The sequence below is a fragment of the Aulonocara sp. 'chitande type north' Nkhata Bay genome, linkage group LG2 (genome assembly GCF_057382095.1).
Source record: "Aulonocara sp. 'chitande type north' Nkhata Bay isolate Kocher_YH1m ecotype deep benthic linkage group LG2, A_spYH_male_GT1.1, whole genome shotgun sequence".
In the NCBI taxonomy this organism is placed as follows: domain Eukaryota; kingdom Metazoa; phylum Chordata; class Actinopteri; order Cichliformes; family Cichlidae; genus Aulonocara; species Aulonocara sp. 'chitande type north' Nkhata Bay.
The window spans coordinates 11,489,695-11,510,108 of record NC_141345.1 but is presented as its reverse complement, the minus strand read 5'-3'; the positions used below and the strand labels follow the sequence as shown (position 1 = coordinate 11,510,108).

At 43.1% G+C, this 20,414-nt stretch overlaps 1 pseudogene; it reads left to right on the top strand.

Annotated features, from left to right (window-relative positions):
* The first annotated feature begins 274 nt into the window (after positions 1–274).
* On the top strand, positions 275–2,609 carry LOC147337453 (uncharacterized; annotated as a pseudogene).
* The last annotated feature ends 17,805 nt before the right edge of the window (positions 2,610–20,414 follow it).

The following is a 20,414-nucleotide window of genomic DNA, read 5'->3' as shown; positions in this document are numbered from 1 at the left end:
CCTCCAAAGGCCACACTGCTGGAGCATTTCACTTTGAAATGGAGACAAGTGATTTGCTCTTTTGTGAACTGTAAAAAAACAACTCCTTTTTTTGACCCCACTAGCAGGGAAATATCATATCCTTGATGTTGTCTTTGCAGACTTCTGCTTTTAAGTTCGTCAATTACTGACACACATTTTGGCAACAAACACACCATTAGATTAGGACTCGCAGGACGCTAGCATCAACTAGCTAGCCGGTCGTCACGGCAAAGCTACAAGAGCATCTCTCAGCATGGGCCCAAAAAAAGTTCTGTCAGCCGAGGAAGGAGACGATATTAAGAAGTCGCTGGAGTTTATGACAGAGGAGATTTCTACTGTCAAACTGCAGCAGAAAGCCATCCTGGACCTGGTCGAGGAAGTTAAGGCTCTCCGCATCCAGAACGCCGAGAAGATCGGCGGCTGGCGTACCTGGAGAACAGAGTGGCGGATTTGGAGCAGTACACCCGGATGAACGATGTTATCATCACGGGGCTTCGCATCAAACCCCGGTCATACGCCCGGGCGGTCGCCACTGACAATGTAGGAGGGCCAGGAGAGGAAGATGTCAACTCCACGGAGCATCAAGTGGTTACCTTTCTACGGTCCAAAGGTGTGGAAGTGGATTATAACAACATTGAGGCTTGCCACCCTCTACCCCGAAAAAATGACAGTGACAAACCAGCCATCATTGTGAGATTTGCAAACAGAAAACAGAAAACAGCACTGTTAAAACAAGGAAAGAAACTGAAAGGATCCGATGTCTTCATGAACGAACATCTGATAAAAAGAAATGCGGACATTGCCAGGAAAGCACGTTACTTGAAGAAACAGGGAAAAATTCAAAATACATGGACCACCAACTGCAAAGTATTCATTAAACTCAATGGAACACCGGAACAAGCCAAAGTGTTGGTCATCAGAAATATGGAAGAGCTGGACAAATACTGAGGTCAACTTACTCTGGAGGTATGAATACACATGTGACGTGACACACAACACAACACATGGCACAGTCCAAAAGAACTTCATCTGCATCCGGCAACAATATCAACATAACTCATTGGAATTCTCTTTATGATAATCTGGAACTGAGAACATTTCGATACACAGACCATAATGTTCTAGACTTAGAAAAGGATATAGACCCGGAAAATAATTTCTTCTACAACATCAGCTGTAACTGCTGCTACTTCACTGATGAACAGTTTAAGCACACCATCAACACGGAAAATAAATTATCAATAATCCATTTTAATAGCAGAAGTCTGTATGCCAACTTCAACAATATAAAGGAATATCTAAATGAGTTGACAAATCCATTTGGAATTATTGCCATTTCTGAAACATGGATCAATGCGGAGAAAGGAATGGACTTTGGACTGGAGGGATATGAAGTGAATTTTGTAAATAGAAGGAACAAGAGTGGAGGGGGAGTAGCTGTGTATGTGGATAAAAACCTAAACTACAAGGTGGTAGAAAGTATGACAACTGTAATTGATAATTTACTAGAATGTATAACAATTGAAATTTATAAGGAAAAAGAAAAAAATGTAATAATTAGCTGTATATATAGAACACCTGGCTCTAGTATTCAAGTATTTAATGACTTCATAGAGGAAATATTCTCTAAAACAAATCAAAAAGTTATGTTTATCTGTGGTGATTTTAATATTGACCTGTTGAATCCAAAAAAGCATAAAATGAGCGACGAATTCCTAAACACTATGTACAGTTTGAGTTTACATCCTAAAATAACCAGGCCTAGCAGAATTACACCACATTGTGCCACCTTACTTGACAATATTTTCACTAACAATATGGAAAACAACATTGTGAGCGGATTATTAATTAATGACATCAGTGATCACCTACCAGTTTTTGCAGTTTATGACACTAATTATAAGAAAAATCAGCATGAAGATCAACTGAGATACAGACGTGTAAGGACGGAAGAAACGATGACTGCATTTAAGAACGATCTATTAAATCAGGACTGGGACAATGTGTACAAAGAAGCTGATATTGATATTGCATATGGCATATTTTTAAGAATATTCATGGAGTTGTACGATAAAAACTGTCCAACAATAAAATACAACAGAAAGCACAAATATTCAGATAGACCATGGCTCACTAAGGGTTTACAAAATGCATGTAAAAAGAAAAATACACTCTATAGGGAATACCTAAAACAAAGAACAAAAGATGCTGAAAATAAATATAAAAAATACAAAAATAAGTTGACCAATATTATACGTGTATGTAGAAAGGAGTATTATAGTAAAATATTGAACAACAATAAACATAATATGAAAGGAATATGGGATGTTTTAAACGGTATCATTAAAAATAATTCTGGACAACAAAGTTATCCACAATACTTTATCGATAATGGCAATATTATGGAAAACACTGCTGATAAGGTCAACAGCTTTAATCATTATTTTGTAAATATTGGACCAAAACTGGCAGAACAAATTCCTGAGTCACTGCCATCAGTAGACTGTAGTGAAAACCTGATTGATAGGAACCCTAACTCAATGTTCCTCACATCAGTGGAGGAAAAAGAAATAATTGACATTGTACACATGTGTAAACATAAAACATCTACTGATTGTAATGATATTGACATGAAAATCGTCAAGAAGGTCATTGAAGGAATTGTAGGACCTCTAACATATATTTGCAACTTATCATTTCAGACGGGAAAAGTGCCAAACAAAATGAAAATAGCTAAAGTTGTGCCGCTGTATAAAACCGGGGATAGACGCCACTTCACAAATTACAGGCCTGTTTCTTTACTACCACAATTCTCCAAAATCCTAGAAAACCTGTTTAATAAACGATTAGACAAATTCTTAGATAAATATAAATTACTCTCTGACAGTCAATATGGATTCAGATCAAAAAGATCAACATCTCTGGCATTAATCGAATCAATTGAGGAGATTACGAATGCTATAGATCAGAAACAGTATGCAGCTGGAGTATTTCTGGATCTCAAGAAAGCATTCGACACAATCAATCATGACATATTAATTAATAAACTGGAACGGTATGGGATTAGGGGGGTTGTACTGCAATGGGTGAAAAATTATTTAAGTGACCGGAAACAATTTGTGAAGCTGGGTGTCCATTCCTCATCATGCTTGGACATTGCTTGTGGTGTTCCACAAGGCTCTGTACTGGGTCCAAAATTATTTATTATTTATATAAATGATATTTGTAAGGCATCTGATATATTAAAATTAGTATTATTTGCAGATGACACAAATATTTTTTGTTCTGGGGGGAATCTAAAGGAGCTGCTGGATACAATTACTTCAGAAATGTGCAAAATTAAAAAATGGTTTAACAGGAACAAACTATCGCTAAATCTAAGTAAAACTAAAATTATCTTATTTGGGAATTCCCTTAGAAATGCACAAGTGCAGATTCATGTAGATGGTGTGGAAATTGAAAGAGTACTTGAACATAAGTTTCTTGGTGTGATTATAGATGATAAATTAAACTGGAAGTCTCATATAAATCATATACATAACAAAATTTCAAGAAGTGTCTCAATCTTGAGTAAAGTAAAACACATTCTGGACCACAAATCACTCCACATTCTCTATTGTTCCCTGATTGCACCGTATTTGAATTACTGTGCAGAGGTTTGGGGCAATACTTACAAATGTTCGCTATCATCAATCTTTATATTACAAAAAAGGGCCATAAGGATAATCCATAAAACTGGTTACAGAGATCATACAAATCCACTATTCTTAAAATCAAAAATTCTAAAATTCACAGATCTGGTTCATTTTCTCACAGCACAAATTATATATAAAGCAATAAATAACCTGCTTCCTGACAATATTCTAAAAATGTTTTCTAAAAGGGAACGGGGATACAATTTGAGGGGGGAATTAAATTTAAAACATCCTCGTATCCGTACAACATTAAAAAGTTTTTGCATCTCTGTGTGTGGAGTGAAGCTGTGGAACAGACTAAGTAAAGATATGAAGCAATGTCCAAGCATGGCGCAGTTTAAAAAGCGGTTTAAGGATATGGTTTTTACAGGGTACAGGGAAAAGGTAGAGATTTGATAGGGTGTTCTTGTCTAATATTTTCATGTGTGTGCGCATGCACGGGTTTGTTGGTATGGATATATATATATACTTGTAGGCTGTGTATCCTTGAGGTGTTAATGGGGTTATTGAAAATGTGTATATGTGCGTATGTGTGTATATACGTATGTATGGATAGATAGAAACATATATGTGTATATATTTAAAAAAAAAAAAAAAAAAAAAAAAAAAAATTACACATAACATATAATGTAATTGCAAGGAGGTATTTCTGTAGTCTATTGATACTAGATAGTGGAAAAGGGGTGGGATTAAATAAGCTTATGCTTCTTCCTGCTCCTTTTTGAACATGGACGTTATTTGGAGTTGTGGTTGCTCGTTTTCCTTTTGTTTGCTTTGTTCATTTGTCTCTTTTAATTCTATTTTTTTTTATACTTTTTCAACATGTTCAAAATAAAGATTCAATAAAATAAAAATAAAAAAAAAAGTCTGATCTTTAAAGCCAGATTTATTTCAAAGTCAAATACAATATAGTAGAACTCATGTACTGTAGCTACCTACTGTACAATATATCCCTAAGGTTACGATATTGTGGCTTTAAAATGTCACCCTCAAGGTCGGGCTATGGGAGGTAAGAAAGCATGAGATTGTGAAAGGGATGGCTTAGCAAGTCCATAACAGTGGCCATATGTGTCATGATCATGGCCCATGGTCTCCATAAAATCATTACTGCGTTTGTTTTTCAGCATGGTATTGGTCACCTGCAACTCATAGTCCTTCAGACAGCAATATCATTGTAAGAATACAATACGGTACTGTAAGTAGGTAAATTAGATGTTGTGTTTGCTACAAAGATCACCTCTGTGTATTGAGGACACTGGAATCCATATTTGTATGGGTACCATGGTGTGCATGAAATTTCACAAGCATATTTTGTCTATTATTTTTAAACTCTATGGATAAGGAAGAGCTACCAGTTGTCAATTTTAGACGAAGTTCAGAGCAGTGATACTGTTGTTCCTCATAAACTGACCCCATAGTTTAAGCTGTTATTAAGATCTGCTACTTCCCAAGCCCATAGTTTCTGCCAGAGTATCACATTGTATGCAAAGGAGCTTGCAAAGAAAAGCGCCTGGACTTCTTTAAGTTACTTGAAGACATTTCACCTCTCATCCGAGAAGCTTCTTCAGTTCTAAGGTCAAATGGTGGAGAGTCCCAGATATAAACCTAGTGGGAGTGTCCCCCCACAGAGGGACAAAAGGACCCCCTGATGATCCTCTAATCGCCTGAGCCAAGGTGTGAAACTGGGTGTGGGTCCCAATCAGCCAGAGTTTCGGGTGAGTTCATTGTGAAACCTGGCCCCACCTTATAATGCGAATTCCTGAGATCAGATGGCCCAGGATGTGAGTGGGCGTTAAGGCGTCTGGGAACTACTTCAAGAAGTCCAGACGCTTTTCTTTGCAAGCTCCTTTGACTACGATGACCTGGATGACTGAGAACCTTCACAGACATCACATTGTATCATACTCTAGTATCATTCTCTGTAATCATCAGTGAAGACAGAGATAATGAGTTGAATGTTTTTTTTCAACAGATTCGACACTGCAGTGTCACCCCCCTACAGCGTCACCTGTAGTCAGCCTGAAATCCGGAGCCACACCGCTGTCTCTCTCTCCCTCTCCACATTGCACCGTTGCCCCTGTAAAAGGACCTCTCCCCACCTATCACGTTCCCTCACGACCAATGTTCCCTCTAAGCTGCGCGCGTGCGCAATTGCAAATCTAACCTGAATTGAAAATAAAATAAATACGTTAACAATTCTGTTTTGCAGTGTTAGTCAGTAAGTGACTGGCTGCTCCAGTATGGGATTAGAACGATGCCACCTTATCCCATAGTCCAGCCAATAATGCAATTCACATTCGTCTATATGCAGCTAATCAACGTTGTTCTGGCTCCTTAAGAGTCACCACTCACGTTATGTAGTGCTATACAAGTTCATGCAATCTTTATTCGTTTCTGGCACACTGTTCATTGCTACATTCAGTGCTACTTCTCGTTACTTCCTGTCTAACGGGAGAAGGACAGTTTGCTACTCCTGTGCCTGCCTATGCTGCCTCTTAATCCAGCACAGTCTGTAAGTTGGCAGTAATGTTGTGTTTTACCGGTGTATGTTTAGCACTAACTGCCGTGTGTTGTTTGTGATATTTTGAGAAACTAAATTCACTCAATGATGTGCTTTATTAGTCATTAGCCTAGACGCTAATTAGCGCTAGCTAACCGCTAACGTTAGCTTGTTAGCTTGTTTCATTCTGCTTTGCTTTGCATAGTAACAGGTCATAGCATCTTCTAATTGTAAGAATGTTTGCTCACATGGGATATTTTGTGTTTGTTTACAGTTTTACCATTTATCCATTCATGTATTTCAACAAAGCCATGCTATGCATCCAATCAAATAAATCCACCAGAAAGGAACAACAGTGTGGTTTTTTTCTACATGGGATGATGGTTGTCTGTCTGCCTAGTTAAGTGGGAGGGCAGAATAGTAAAAAGACTGGCGAAATGGCTACTTCAGGAGGCAGTCTTCCAGACATCTGACCCAGACGCCACTATGCTGTCAGCAGAGGAGGAGCAGCTGGAGGTACGGTCCACCTGCTCTGGATCAACATCCAGATCCCGCAGCTCACTCGCCAAAGCAGCAGTCGAAGCACGGGCAAAGGCCGAAGCAGCACGCGCCAGAGCAGAGTTTACACGACAGGAGATTGAGGTGAAAATGAGGAAAGCAGAGTTAAGTGCTACATTAGAAGCACTAAAAGAAGAAAAGGAAGCAGAAGCTGCGCTCGCTGAAGCCAATGTATTTGAAGCAGCAATAACAGAGGAGGTAAGCGGGGAAATGTGGTCATCTCGTGTGTCAGAAAAACAATATGGGGAATCACGACAGGGTCAAGAGAACTCACAACCAACACTGAACTCTCACGCTCTACTCCAGCTTCCAGCCTCAACCCAGTCATACAGACTAGAGAGTTATCTTGGATATTCTTCACCAGAGCATCGCAGAGAAGACTTGCCGGACCCCAAACACTTTACACCGATAAAACAATGTGACATCAGTCCAATCCCCGATCCAGCCACTTCACCTCAATATGTCCCACAGGTAAATCAACAGGACATCAAATATGAGATTGGCAGCCATCTGACACCAGCTGCTGATACCCAAGAAAAATGTGGCCAAAGGTATTTAAGTACCACACTGCAACCTATGAGCTTTTCCCCTTACACTCCACCTTTCCAGCCAACGCAATTCAACAACGGGAACAGTGACTTTGCTAATCTCGCTAAGTTTCTGGCAAAAAGAGAATTGGTGGCAGATGGTCTGACAAAGTTTACGGACAGAGCAGAGGACTACTGGGCATGGGGAGCTTCTTTCTGTAACGCTATTGAAGGGTTAAGCTTAAAGCCTAGCGAACAGTTAGATTTGCTGACCCGGTGGCTTGGAGAAGAGTCGTCTAAGCATGCCAAACGTATACGCTCTGTCCATCTCAACAATCCAGCACGTCGAGTTTGGAAACGGGCCTACGTCGAGTTTGGAAACGGCTACAAGAATGTTATGGCACCCCAGAGGCTATTGAGAAGTCGCTCCTTGACAGACTTGAACGCTTTCCTAGAGTGTCAAACAAGGACCCCCAGAATCTCAGAGAACTTGGCGACCTGCTTTCTGAAATTGATGCAGCCAAATCAGACGGCTCTTTACCTGGGCTAGTGTACAGGGAGTGCAGAATTATTAGGCAAGTTGTATTTTTGAGGAATAATTTTATTATTGAACAACAACCATGTTCTCAATGAACCCAAAAAACTCATTAATATCAAATCTGAATGTTTTTGGAAATAGTTTTTAGTTTGTTTTTAGTTTTAACTATTTTAGGGGGATATCTGTGTGTGCAGATGACTATTACTGTGCATAATTATTAGGCAACTTAACAAAAAACAAATATATACCCATTTCAATTATTTATTCTTACCAGTGAAACCAATATAACATCTCCACATTCACAAATATACATTTCTGACATTCAAAAACAAAACAAAAACAAATCAGCGACCAATATAGCCACCTTTCTTTGCAAGGACACTCAAAAGCCTGCCATCCATGGATTCTGTCAGTGTTTTGATCTGTTCACCGTCAACATTGCGTGCAGCAGCAACCACATCCTCCCAGACACTGTTCAGAGAGGTGTACTGTTTTCCCTCCTTGTAAATCTCACATTTGATGATGGACCACAGGTTCTCAATGGGGATCAGATCAGGTGAACAAGGTGGCCATGTCATTAGTTTTTCTTCTTTTATACCCTTACTTGCCAGCCACGCTGTGGAGTACTTGGACGCGTGTGATGGAGCATTGTCCTGCATGAAAATCATGTTTTTCTTGAAGGATGCAGACTTCTTCCTGTACCACTGCTTGAAGAAGGTGTCTTCCAGAAACTGGCAGTAGGACTGGGAGTTGAGCTTGACTCCATCCTCAACCCGAAAAGGCCCCACAAGCTCATCTTTGATGATACCAGTCCAAACCAGTACTCCACCTCCACCTTGCTGGCGTCTGAGTCGGCCTGGAGCCCTCTGCCCTTTACCAATCCAGCCACGGGCCCATCCATCTGGCCCATCAAGACTCACTCTCATTTCATCAGTCCATAAAACCTTAGAAAAATCAGTCTTGAGATATTTCTTGGCCCAGTCTTGACGTTTCAGCTTGTGTGTCTTGTTCAGTGGTGGTCGTCTTTCAGCCTTTCTTACCTTGGCCATGTCTCTGAGTATTGCACACCTTGTGCTTTTGGGCACTCCAGTGATGTTGCAGCTCTGAAATATGGCCAAACTGGTGGCAAGTGGCATCTTGGCAGCTGCACGCTTGACTTTTCTCAGTTCATGGGCAGTTATTTTGCGCCTTGGTTTTTCCACACGCTTCTTGCGACCCTGTTGACTATTTTGAATGAAACGCTTGATTGTTCGATGATCACGCTTCAGAAGCTTTGCAATTTTGAGACTGCTGCATCCCTCTGCAAGATATCTCACTATTTTTGACTTTTCTGAGCCTGTCAAGGCCTTCTTTTGACCCATTTTGCCAAAGGAAAGGAAGTTGCCTAATAATTATGCACACCTGATATAGGGTGTTGATGTCATTAGACCACACCCCTTCTCATTACAGAGATGCACATCACCTAATATGCTTAATTGGTAGTAGGCTTTCGAGCCTATACATCTTGGAGTAAGACAACATGCATGAAGAGGATGATGTGGACAAAATACTCATTTGCCTAATAATTCTGCACTCCCTGTATTTGGACACAACACGTGGCATTGCCCCGATAGTTGATAAGTTGCCAACAAATCTTCAAGACAGGTGGATGTCAGAGGGGACTAAATACAAGCAGAGACATGATGTATATTTCCCTCCATTCTCATTCTTCTGTCGCTTCATACAAGATGAAGCGAAAATGAGAAATGACCCCAGTTTTAAGTCTACTGTATCAGATCCCACATCCTATCCAACAACTCACGACAACCACTGTACAAGATTTGTCAAGTCAAGACCACCTGTTGCCGTCCACAAAACAGAGGTAAACAAAACTCACAAACCAAGCTTAGGCAGCACGAGTGAGTTCACAAACAAACTGTGTCCCATCCACAAGAAACCGCACCCGTTAAAGAAGTGTAGAGGTTTCAGGGAAAAGACACTAGATGAGTGTAAGGCATACCTCAGAGAACACAACATCTGTTTTAGGTGCTGCGATTCCTCAGCTTACCAAGCTAAAGACTGTAAGGAAGAGATCACTTGCCTAGAGTACAACATCAACAAACACGTTGCAGCGCTGCATGCAGGTCCAGCTCCATGGACACAAAACACAAAAGCTCAAAACATTGCCCCAGACCAGGACAGGGAGGAGCATGGTGGGGAGAGTAGCTTAGACTTGGAGACTAGCTCAGCATGCACTCAAGTTTGTGGGGACGTTTCTGCTCCAAAATATTTCAAGCCTACATTTATCCAAAGGGGCATCCAGACAAAAAGGTCAAGGTTTACGCTATCATAGATGACCAGAGCAATAGGTCATTAGCGAAGTCAAATCTTTTCGACACCTTTGGCATCCCAATGAGCAACCTAGCGCCATACACACTTAAGACATGTACAGGGGTTTCCACTACAAATGGCCGCTTAGCTGAGAACCTCTTTATACAGTCTGTTGATGGCCAGTTCAGCTCTCCTCTGCCTTCTTTGCTCGAGTGTGACTCACTCCCAGACAACAAGAATGAAATCCCAACGCAAGAGATTGCTCTAGCCCATCAACACCTCAAACACCTAGCAGATCATATGCAGCCCCTAGACCCTGAGGCTGAGATTATGTTGCTGTTAGGCTGAGACATAATGCAAGTGCACAAAGTGTATGAACGAGTGAATGGACCAGTCAATGCTCCATTTGCCCAGAGACTTGCACTTGGGTGGGTTATTGTAGGTGATGTATGCCTAGGAGGAGCCCATAAGCCAGCCATCATAGGCACATACAGAACGAGTGTTCTAGAGAACGGGCGTCCAAGTCTCCTAACACCCTGTCAAAACAGCTTTCATGTCAAAGAGCAGTCACACAACAAATCCTGGGACACTCACAGTTCATGTCAAATAGGGAAACACATATTCCAGCAAAGTGAAAAGGACGAAGAGGACCAAGCCTTTCTGGAAATTATGGAAAGAGACTTTTACCAAGACGATGCAAATAGCTGGACAGCTCCACTTCCTTTCCGTACACCGAGAACCCGCCTCCCAAACAACAGAAACCAAGCACTCAGCCGCTTACAGTCGTTGCGCCGCACATTAAATAAACGCCCTAAGATGGAGAGACATTTTATGGATTTTATGCAGGGGTTGTTTGACAGGGATCACGCCGAACCAGCACCAGCTCTCGAAGAAGGAGAAGAATGCTGGTATCTGCCCTTCTTTGGCGTTTATCACCCGCAGAAGCCCGGGAATATCAGGGTGGTATTTGACTCAAGTGCTAAGTTTCAGGGAGTGTCCTTAAATGATGTGCTGCTCAAAGTTCCAAATATGAATAACAGTCTGATTGGGGTGCTCATCCGTTTCAGAGAAGAAACGGTGGCTGTCACAGCGGACATACAACAAATGTTCCACTGCTTTCAGGTGCGAGAAGACCACAGGAACTTCCTCCGGTTCCTTTGGTACCGCAACAATGACCCAAGAGAGCCAGTTGTCGAGTACAGAATGAAAGTGCACGTGTTCGGCAACGGCCCTTCCCCAGCGGTGGCAATTTTCGGTCTGAGAAAGGCAGCACACCTGTTCGACACACAGCACTATTCAGAGGCCAAACAGTTTGTTCAAAGACATTTCTATGTCGATGATGGACTCAAATCCCTCCCTACAGAGTCAGAGGCAATTAAGCTCCTCAAAGACACACAGGGGCTGCTCGCTGCGTCCAACCTGAGGCTCCACAAAATAGCTTCAAACAGCCCAAATGTCATGAAAGCATTCTCTACTGTAGACTTGGCAAGCGGGCTCAAGGACATAGATTTCAACACAGAGTTTCCTCCAATGCAGAGAAGCTTAGGAGTGTGTTGGGACATTGAAGGCGACACCTTCACATTCAGAGTCTCTCAAACCGAAAAGCCTTACACGAAAAGAGGTGTTCTGTCCACTATCAACAGCCTTTTTGACCCGCTGGGGTTTGCAGTGCCAGTGAGCATCAAGGGGAGGGCACTGTTGCGGGAGCTGACAAAAGAGACTTGTGGGTGGGATGAGACTCTTCCAGAGGGCATGTTCAAGGAGTGGACAGAATGGAAGAATGCTCTCAAACAACTCGAGCAAATCTGTATCCCGAGGCCATACCTCTCCTTCTCCTTTCTTGGTGCAAAGCACAGAGAAATCTGTGTCTTCTGTGATGCATCAACCCAGGCTATTGCAGCTGTGGCTTACCTGAAGTTAACGAACAAAAATGGTGAGACAGAGTTTGCGTTCATATTCGGGAAAGCCAAATTTGCCCCCAAGCCTGATCTTACCATTCCCAGGCTCGAGCTGTGTGCATCGGTGTTAGCGGTGGAAGTTGGGGAGCTAATCAGAGATGAAATGGACATTCAGATTAGGAACATGCACTTCTTCTCCGACAGCAAAGTCGTTCTTGGCTATATCTACAATGAGGCAAGAAGATTTCATGTTTTCGTGAACAACCAGGTGCAACGCATCAGACGAGCAACAGTACCAACTCAGTGGGGCTATGTACCCTCGGTGCACAACCCGGCCGATCACGGATCCAGATCTCTACCTGCCGAAAAACTGTTATTCAGCACATGGTTGAAAGGGCCGGAGTTTCCCTTAAAGCCCTTACAGAGCAACTCATCAGATACATTCCAACTTCAAAACCCCGACTCAGACATTGAAGTTCGTCCCTTGATCACTGCCATCATTCAAACATCATGGCCCTGTTTAAAGACTGAAAACTTAGAATCTTTCTCCAGCTGGCAGTCCCTTACCAGGGCAGTTGCACGTTTGGCACACATTGCACGCACCTTTAAGGTAAAGCAATCAGACGGACAATGTAAGGGATGGCATATATGTCATGAACTCACTACCTCAGATTTTGAGCAAGCAAGAGAGACGGTTATAAAAGCAGTCCAACAAGAAAGCTTCCCAGAGGAACTCAAACAAATAGAGTCAGGGAAGGACATCCCAAAGAAAAGCTTAAAGCTTTCTCCCTACCTTGACAAATCAGGCCTCCTGAGGCTTGGCGGACGCCTTCTTCATTCTGACCTTGAGTCCGCAGAAAAACACCCCTTGATTATGCCGCACAAACACCATGTAACTAACCTGTTAGTCCGCTATTACCATGAAAGCGTCAGGCACCAGGGGCGTCATCTTACAGAGGGTGCTTTAAGATCCGCAGGTTACTGGGTCTTAGGAGGTAAACGCCAGATTAGCAGCCTCATTTACTCATGCGTAGTTTGTCGCAAGCTAAGGGGAGTAACACAGTTCCAAAAAATGTCAGATCTTCCTGCAGAACGTCTTAGTGCTGAGCCTCCATTCTCTTACGTAGGCATAGATGTGTTCGGGCCACGGTCGGTTGCCTCTCGTCGTACTCAAATCAAATCAAATCACTTTTATTGTCACATCACATGTGCAGGTACATTGGTACAGCACATGTGAGTGAAATTCTTGTGTGTGAGCTTCACAAGCAACAGAGTTGTGCAAAATACAATAATGTAAACAAGCAAAATACAAGAATGGCTACATCTGAAACTAATAAATATATGTACAATATATAATAGTATATGCATTTCTGGATGTGTATACTAAATATTTTTCTACGTGTGTGTGTGTGTGTGTGTGTACACATATTTTACAAATTAAATAGCGTAAACAATAAATAAAATATATAAAATAAAATATACAGAGTGAGACATGTGCAAAACAGTGGCGTTACTGTACAGTACTCGGGGCGGACTTGCCAGCAGCAAACGATGGGCAATGATGTTCACCTGCATGAGCACAAGGGCAGTTCACCTTGAGATCATAGAGGGGATGGACACATCTAGCTTCATTAACGCTCTCCGCAGGTTCCTTTCAGTCAGAGGACCTACAAAGCAATTGAGATCGGATTGTGGAACTAACTTCACAGGAGCCTCCAGGGAGCTAGGGTTTGACAAAAGGATTCCTTGTGACCCACGTGTTAAATCCTTCCTAAATTATCATGGATGTAGTTGGGTCTTCAACCCTCCCTACTCTTCTCGCATGGGGGGAAGTTGGGAGCGGATGATAGGAGTGGCACGTAAGATATTGGACTCCCAGCTCGCTCAACTTGGTTCCAGGCCCCTCACGCACGATGTCCTGACCACCTTCATGGCAGAGGTGGCTGCCATCATCAACGCATGGCCGCTGGTTCCAGTGTCAAGTGATCCCGATGTCCCGTGCATCCTTACTCCCGCCACACTCCTCACGCAAAAAGTTGGTGCACCTCCAACACCCTTAGGTGACTTCGGGGAGAAGGACCTCTACAGGCAACAGTGGAAAAGAGTTCAGAGTCTGGCCAACTCTTTCTGGCATCGCTGGCGTAAGGAGTACTTATCAACAGTGCAATGCCGCCGCAAGTGGCATTCCACCAAGCCAAACCTGCCGCAGGGGGATGTGGTCCTCCTGAAAGATCCTCTCGTGAAGAGAAATCAGTGGCCCATGGGGGTGATTGCAAAGGTTCATCCTAGTAGTGACGGACTTGTCAGGAAGGTAGAAGTCAAGGTGGTGAAAGTTGGTAAAGCCAAAGTTTACTTTAGGCCAGTCACAGACGTTGTTTTAGCAAAAATTTTATTTTTGACATTCTACCGGAAGTGCTACTTCTCATTACTTCCTGTCTAACGGGAGAAGGACAGTTTGCTACTCCTGTGCCTGCCTATGCTGCCTCTTAATCCAGCACAGTCTGTAAGTTGGCAGTAATGTTGTGTTTTACCGGTGAATGTTTAGCACTAACTGCCATGTGTTGTTTGTGATATTTTGAGAAAGTAAATTCACTCAATGATGTGCTTTATTAGTCATTAGCCTAGACACTAATTAGCGCTAGCTAACTGCTAACGTTAGCTTGTTAGCTTGTTTCGTTCTGCTTTGCTTTGCATAGTAACAGGTCATAGCATCTTCTAATTGTAAGAATGTTTGCTCACATGGGATATTTTGTGTTTGTTTACAGTTTTACCATTCATCCATTCATGTATTTCAACAAAGCCATGCTATGCATCCAATCAAATAAATCCACCAGAAAGGAACAACGGTGTGGTTTTTTTCTACATGGGATGATGGTTGTCTGTCTGCCTAGTTAAGTGCGAGGGCAGACTAAACGTCGTTGACAGGCTTTGACAGCGTCCTTATGTGCCGACACCGGTGTTTTAGCTAGCAAAGCGGTGTGGCTGATGTGGAGTGAAGCCACGTTAATGACAACGTGTACAACCATTGGAGATGTGAGCAGGACAGACGGAACAATTGACGTAAAAAGTGTGGACTTTATACCAGTTTTTAAATTGTGTTGATAGGCCACGTAAAACCAGAGCTATGATAAAAAATAAATGCAATGTTTGTTTTTTTTTTGTTTTTTTTCGTGAATACTATCGTTGTTTATATTACTGCGGAAAGAAATGGTAAAAACTGCATATTATAAGGAAAATAAAGCACTCTCTACCTGTGAGCAAAAACAAAACCAGCCCCCCACCCCCACCCCCACCCCTCCAGCCTTTCCGATTAGTGGAAGAATGTGCCATGTCAACCAATCAAAAAATGATATGGCAACATGGCATTTTAGGAGTGACAGCGGTGTTTTGAGATGTGAGAGATTTGCGACGTTTAGCGCAAATCTTGTGTAGTTAGTGTGTAGTGTAGTCAATAGTTTTGTTGTGTGTGTCAGAACAATGAGGCGACTCCTGAATGTTACAGGTGTTACAGGAGTGATACATCTGTTGTCAGGCGTGCAGGTATCAGGCTTGTGATGCTCTCCTTTATCTCATAGTGGACAGAAGTTCTTTTTTGGAGTGGCACAAATAATTTGTGCGGCATCAAATTTGATGCAGAACACCTGATTGTTCTGTAAATCAGGTGTAAAAGTCAGAAAAGAAAAAAAAGAAAGTTGTGTTTTCAAAATTGGAGTTCAAGTTATTTTTACTTCCAATAGTGTTAAAATACTACACAAGTCATGAACACGACTTTTTTTTTAAATTTTCATTGTAAGTGGGCTTAAGCAGTTAATTAAAAGTAGTCTAACATAAATGTACATACTGTAATTTGATTATTTTAATAAACCATGTGACATGGATGGATTCGATGCTGGCGTGACCACAGTGCACACGTCTGCTGTTGCTCATAGTGGTCCAAGGGATCACTCATGGAGTTTGTGCGTTCGCTCAGACACATGAAAAATTTGAGGGAACATTGCTCACGACCAGGTTCAGAGACAAATGAGAAGATGCCATTAATGCAAGTCAGTTGGACCAAATGGGTTGAGTCCCCATGTCCTCAAGGCTTGTGCCCCCAGCTTTGCGCAGTCTTTCATAAACTGTTCATGTTGAGTCAGAGTCTGCAGAGAGTCCCAGTGCTGTGGAAAACATCATGCCTCGTCCCTGTACCAAAGATGCCACTTCCCAGTGGCCCTCACACAAGTCGCACTGACTTCCCATGTCGTAAAGACCAGCTCTGACCCATAGTCAGGCCACATCAGGATCCCCTTCTGTTTGCTTACCAGCCCCGCCTCGGAGCTGAGGATGTCATCATCTTCCTTCTCAATCGTGTCTACACCCATCTGGACCAGTCGGCGAGCTCTGTGAGGGTCATGTTTTTTTAAATTTTCGAGTGCATTCAATACCATCAGGCCCTTCTGGGTGATAAGCTGACAGCAATGCAGGTGGATGCCTTTCTTCTGTCCTGGATTGTTGATTACCTGACAGGAATACCACTATATGTGCATCTTCAACATTGTGTGTCTGACAAGGTGATCAGCAACACGGTGACACCACAAAGGACCGTCCTCTTCCCTTTCCTCTTCACCCTCTACACCACATAGCAGGAAGAAATCTAAAGTGTAAATGGCTATAGTCTCTGCTCACAATCAGCCAAATGCAGCACAAGTTAACAAAAGGTCTTTCACAGTACAAAAGGATAGTGACACAAAGCATAACACAAAAGGAACCCTAGAGTTTTACAAGGTAAATACACTCAACAAAAATATAAACGCAACACCTTTGTTACTGCTCCCATTCCCCATGGGATGGACGTAGAGACCTAAAATTCATTCCAGATACACAATATAACCATCCCTCCCAAACAGTGGTCACAAATCAGTCCAAATGTGTGGTAGTGGGCACATCTGCCATATTGAGATAATCCATCCCACCTCACAGGTGTGCCACATCAGGATGCTGATCTGACATCATGAGTAGTGCACAGGTGTACCTCAGACTGCCCACAACAAAAGGCCACCCTGGAATGTGCAGTTTTTTGCGCTATTGGGGGTCTGGGGACCCAGAACCGGTCAGTATCTGGTGTGACCACCATTTGCCTCATGCAGTGCAACACATCGTCGCATGGAGTCTATCAGATTGTCAATTGTGGCCTGTGGAATGTTGGTCCACTCCACTTCAATGGCTGTGCGAGGTTGTTGGATATTCGTGGGAACTGGTACACGCTGTCGTATATGCCGGTCAAGCACATCCCGAACATGCTCAAAGTGTGACATGTCCGGTGAGTATGCTGGCCATGCAAGAACTGGGACATTCTCAGCTGCCATCTGCCCTGAACAATGTGAACCATGATTCATCCGTGAAGCGCACACCTCTCCAACGTGCCAGACGCCATCGAATGTGAGCATTTGCCCACACAAGTCTGTTACGGCGACGAGCTGGAGTCAGGTCAAGACCCCGATGAGGACGACGGGCATGCAGTTGAGCGTCCCTGAGACGGTTTCTGACAGTTTGTGCAGAAATTGTTTGGTTGTGCAAACCAATTGTTCCAGCAGCTGTCTGGGTGGCTGGTCTCAGACGATCTTGGAGGTGAACCTGCTGGATGTGGAGGTCCTGGGCTGGTGTGGTTACACGAGGTCTGCGGTTGTGAGGCCGGTTGGATGTGCTGCCATATTCTCTGAAACGCCTGTGGAGACGGCTTATGGTTGAGAAATGAACATTCAATGCACGGGCGACAGATCTGGTTGACATTCCTGCTGTCAGCATGGCAATTGCACGCTCCCTCATTGCTTGTGGCATCTGTGGCATTTTGCTGTGAGACAAAACTGCACATTCCAGGGTGGCCTTTTGTTGTGGGCAGTCTGAGGTACACCTGTGCACTACTCATGATGTCAGATCAGCATCCTGATGTGGCACACCTGTGAGGTGGGATGGATTATCTCAATATAGCAGATGTGCCCACTACCACACATTTGGACTGATTTGTGACCACTGTTTGGGAGGGATGGTTATATTGTGTATCTGGAATGAATTTTAGGTCTCTACGTCCATCCCATGGGGAATGGGAGCAGTAACAAAGGTGTTGCGTTTATATTTTTGTTGAGTGTACATTTTTAAAGATATGCAGGTTATCTTTCTGTGGCCAAGTCAGTCACCTGATCAACTGAGTGAAGCATGCTTTTCAGTTGTTGAACAGAAAACTGAAGTAAAGCCTAGCTAAGCATTTCAGAGAAGGCAACACAGCATTTGCAGTTAAAATGCCTTAAGCCTAGAACCCATGGATATCACCAAAGGATTTTCATCCAAGTGAATAATAACTCAGATGCCAAAATATTAAACAACATAAGTTTAAAAGACAAAACACTGGATTTGTCCCATGGCCAGGGACAAATGTTGCATGAAGGTAGAATAAATTCATACCTGGCACTGATACATATTTTTTTGGTCCAGTCACAAGTGGACAGGTGTGGATGTACAAGGGATCCAATAACCATTTGCGAGATTAAGTAGGCAGGTCCCAAGTTAAACTAATCTTAACTTTGAAGTGAACAACTGACGTGATTAGAAATGGAAATGGATGGCAACAGTTAATTAACATATGTCAGTGTGGGAAATACATGAGAGGACAACTATGCAAGCAACTATACCCCATATGTGACACTGTATTTCAAATAAAGTGAGGCACAAAAACTAAACTGATGTGGAAGTGCCAAAACGTTTAGTCCCTCTAATGGCCACTTTGGGCTGATCCCAAGAATGAGTCGATCTATTCGATATATTCCCTCATGCTAAAGCATTAAAAGCTTTTTCCAAAGCCTGGTACAATAAACAGTTTTGACCTCTATCCATAGATTCCCCCTTCATAACAGCTGTATAGTAGGTAAATTTATTACATACAAAAGACATGCTGTGGAAGAGAGCCAGAGATGAATGATAATTAATAATTCTATGCAGAGAGGTCTATAAACACATACTGAGTGACTGAAGGTGACTAAAGTAGAAATACTCAATGCATCATGGGAATCCCCCAGCAGCCTACACCTATTGCAGCATAACTAAGGGGCGATTCAGGGTCACTTGATCCAGCCCTAAGTATATGCTTTAGCAAAAAGGAAAGTCTGAAGCCTAATCTTAAAAGTTGAGGTAGTGTCTGTCTCCTGAATCCAAACTGGAAGCTGGTTCCATAGAAGATGGCCTGAAAACTGAAGGCTCTGCCTCCCATTCTACTTTTAAATACTCTAGGGACAACAAGTAAGCCTGCAGTGTGAGAGCGAAGTGCTCTAATGGGTTGATATGGTACTACCCACATAGCAATATTGGTATGGCCCGAATCTGGCCCACACAATGTGCTTAAACATGGCCCACATACCGGAAACAACGAAGGCCCTGTGGTGGCCCAGATCGGGTTGCTAGAGGTGGCCAAGACATGGGCCAGCACAAGGCCAGCTACAGACACACTGGTGGCCCTGTGCTGGCCCAGAACAGTTTCAGCTCTGGCCCCAGATGTTAGTCTAATGTGTACCTTAATCAAGCCATGTAATAACAACATGTGCTGAATTTAGTACAGATTAAAAATGTCTCAACAAAGGTAATGCAGCAAATTTATTTTGAATTGAATAATTTATAATTAACAATATATCAAAATATTCTGCTGGAACATAATAGTGCAAAAGTAATATGACAAAACTCTTTCTTATATAACTGATTCTTATATAGCACTTTTTTTTTTACTCTCACACTCACTTTCTCTAAACTGAGTGCTTACTAAGTACATTCACAGAGCAACTTGGTTTGGTATCTTGCTCAAGGATACTTGACATGCAAACTGGAGGTGCCACGGATAGAACCACTAACCTTCCAATCAGTAGGTGAGCTGCTCTAGCTCCTGAGCTATAGCCACTGGCAAACATGAGTAAACCTTCACAAGGTACAGTTCAGGGGAACCCAGCCAGCATCACGCCTCGTCAGCTGGGGGTCCTGGAGGACCCATCCAGCACATTGTTGTGTCCACTGACGGCTCTGGGGAGCCCATTCAGCCACCACCTGCATCACCACCTGCAACTTCCACACCGTCGCCTGCAGCGTCTGGTCCCACAGCTGCCACGCTGCCGTCTGGTCCCACCCCCTCTGGTCCCACCCTGTCTGGTCCTGGGGTTGCTACACCGCCGTCAGATCCAACTCGGCCTGTACCACCTCGCCTTCGCCGGCCGCTCTCCATGCCCCTACCTGGACGTCATTATCGTTAAGGGCGGCTTCCTGAACGAGTTTGTCGCCGCCGCTGGCTTTGTGGCCAGCCCCCAGACCTGCTCTGTCGCCGCCACTGCCTTCCGCATGGCCGGCCTCCGGACC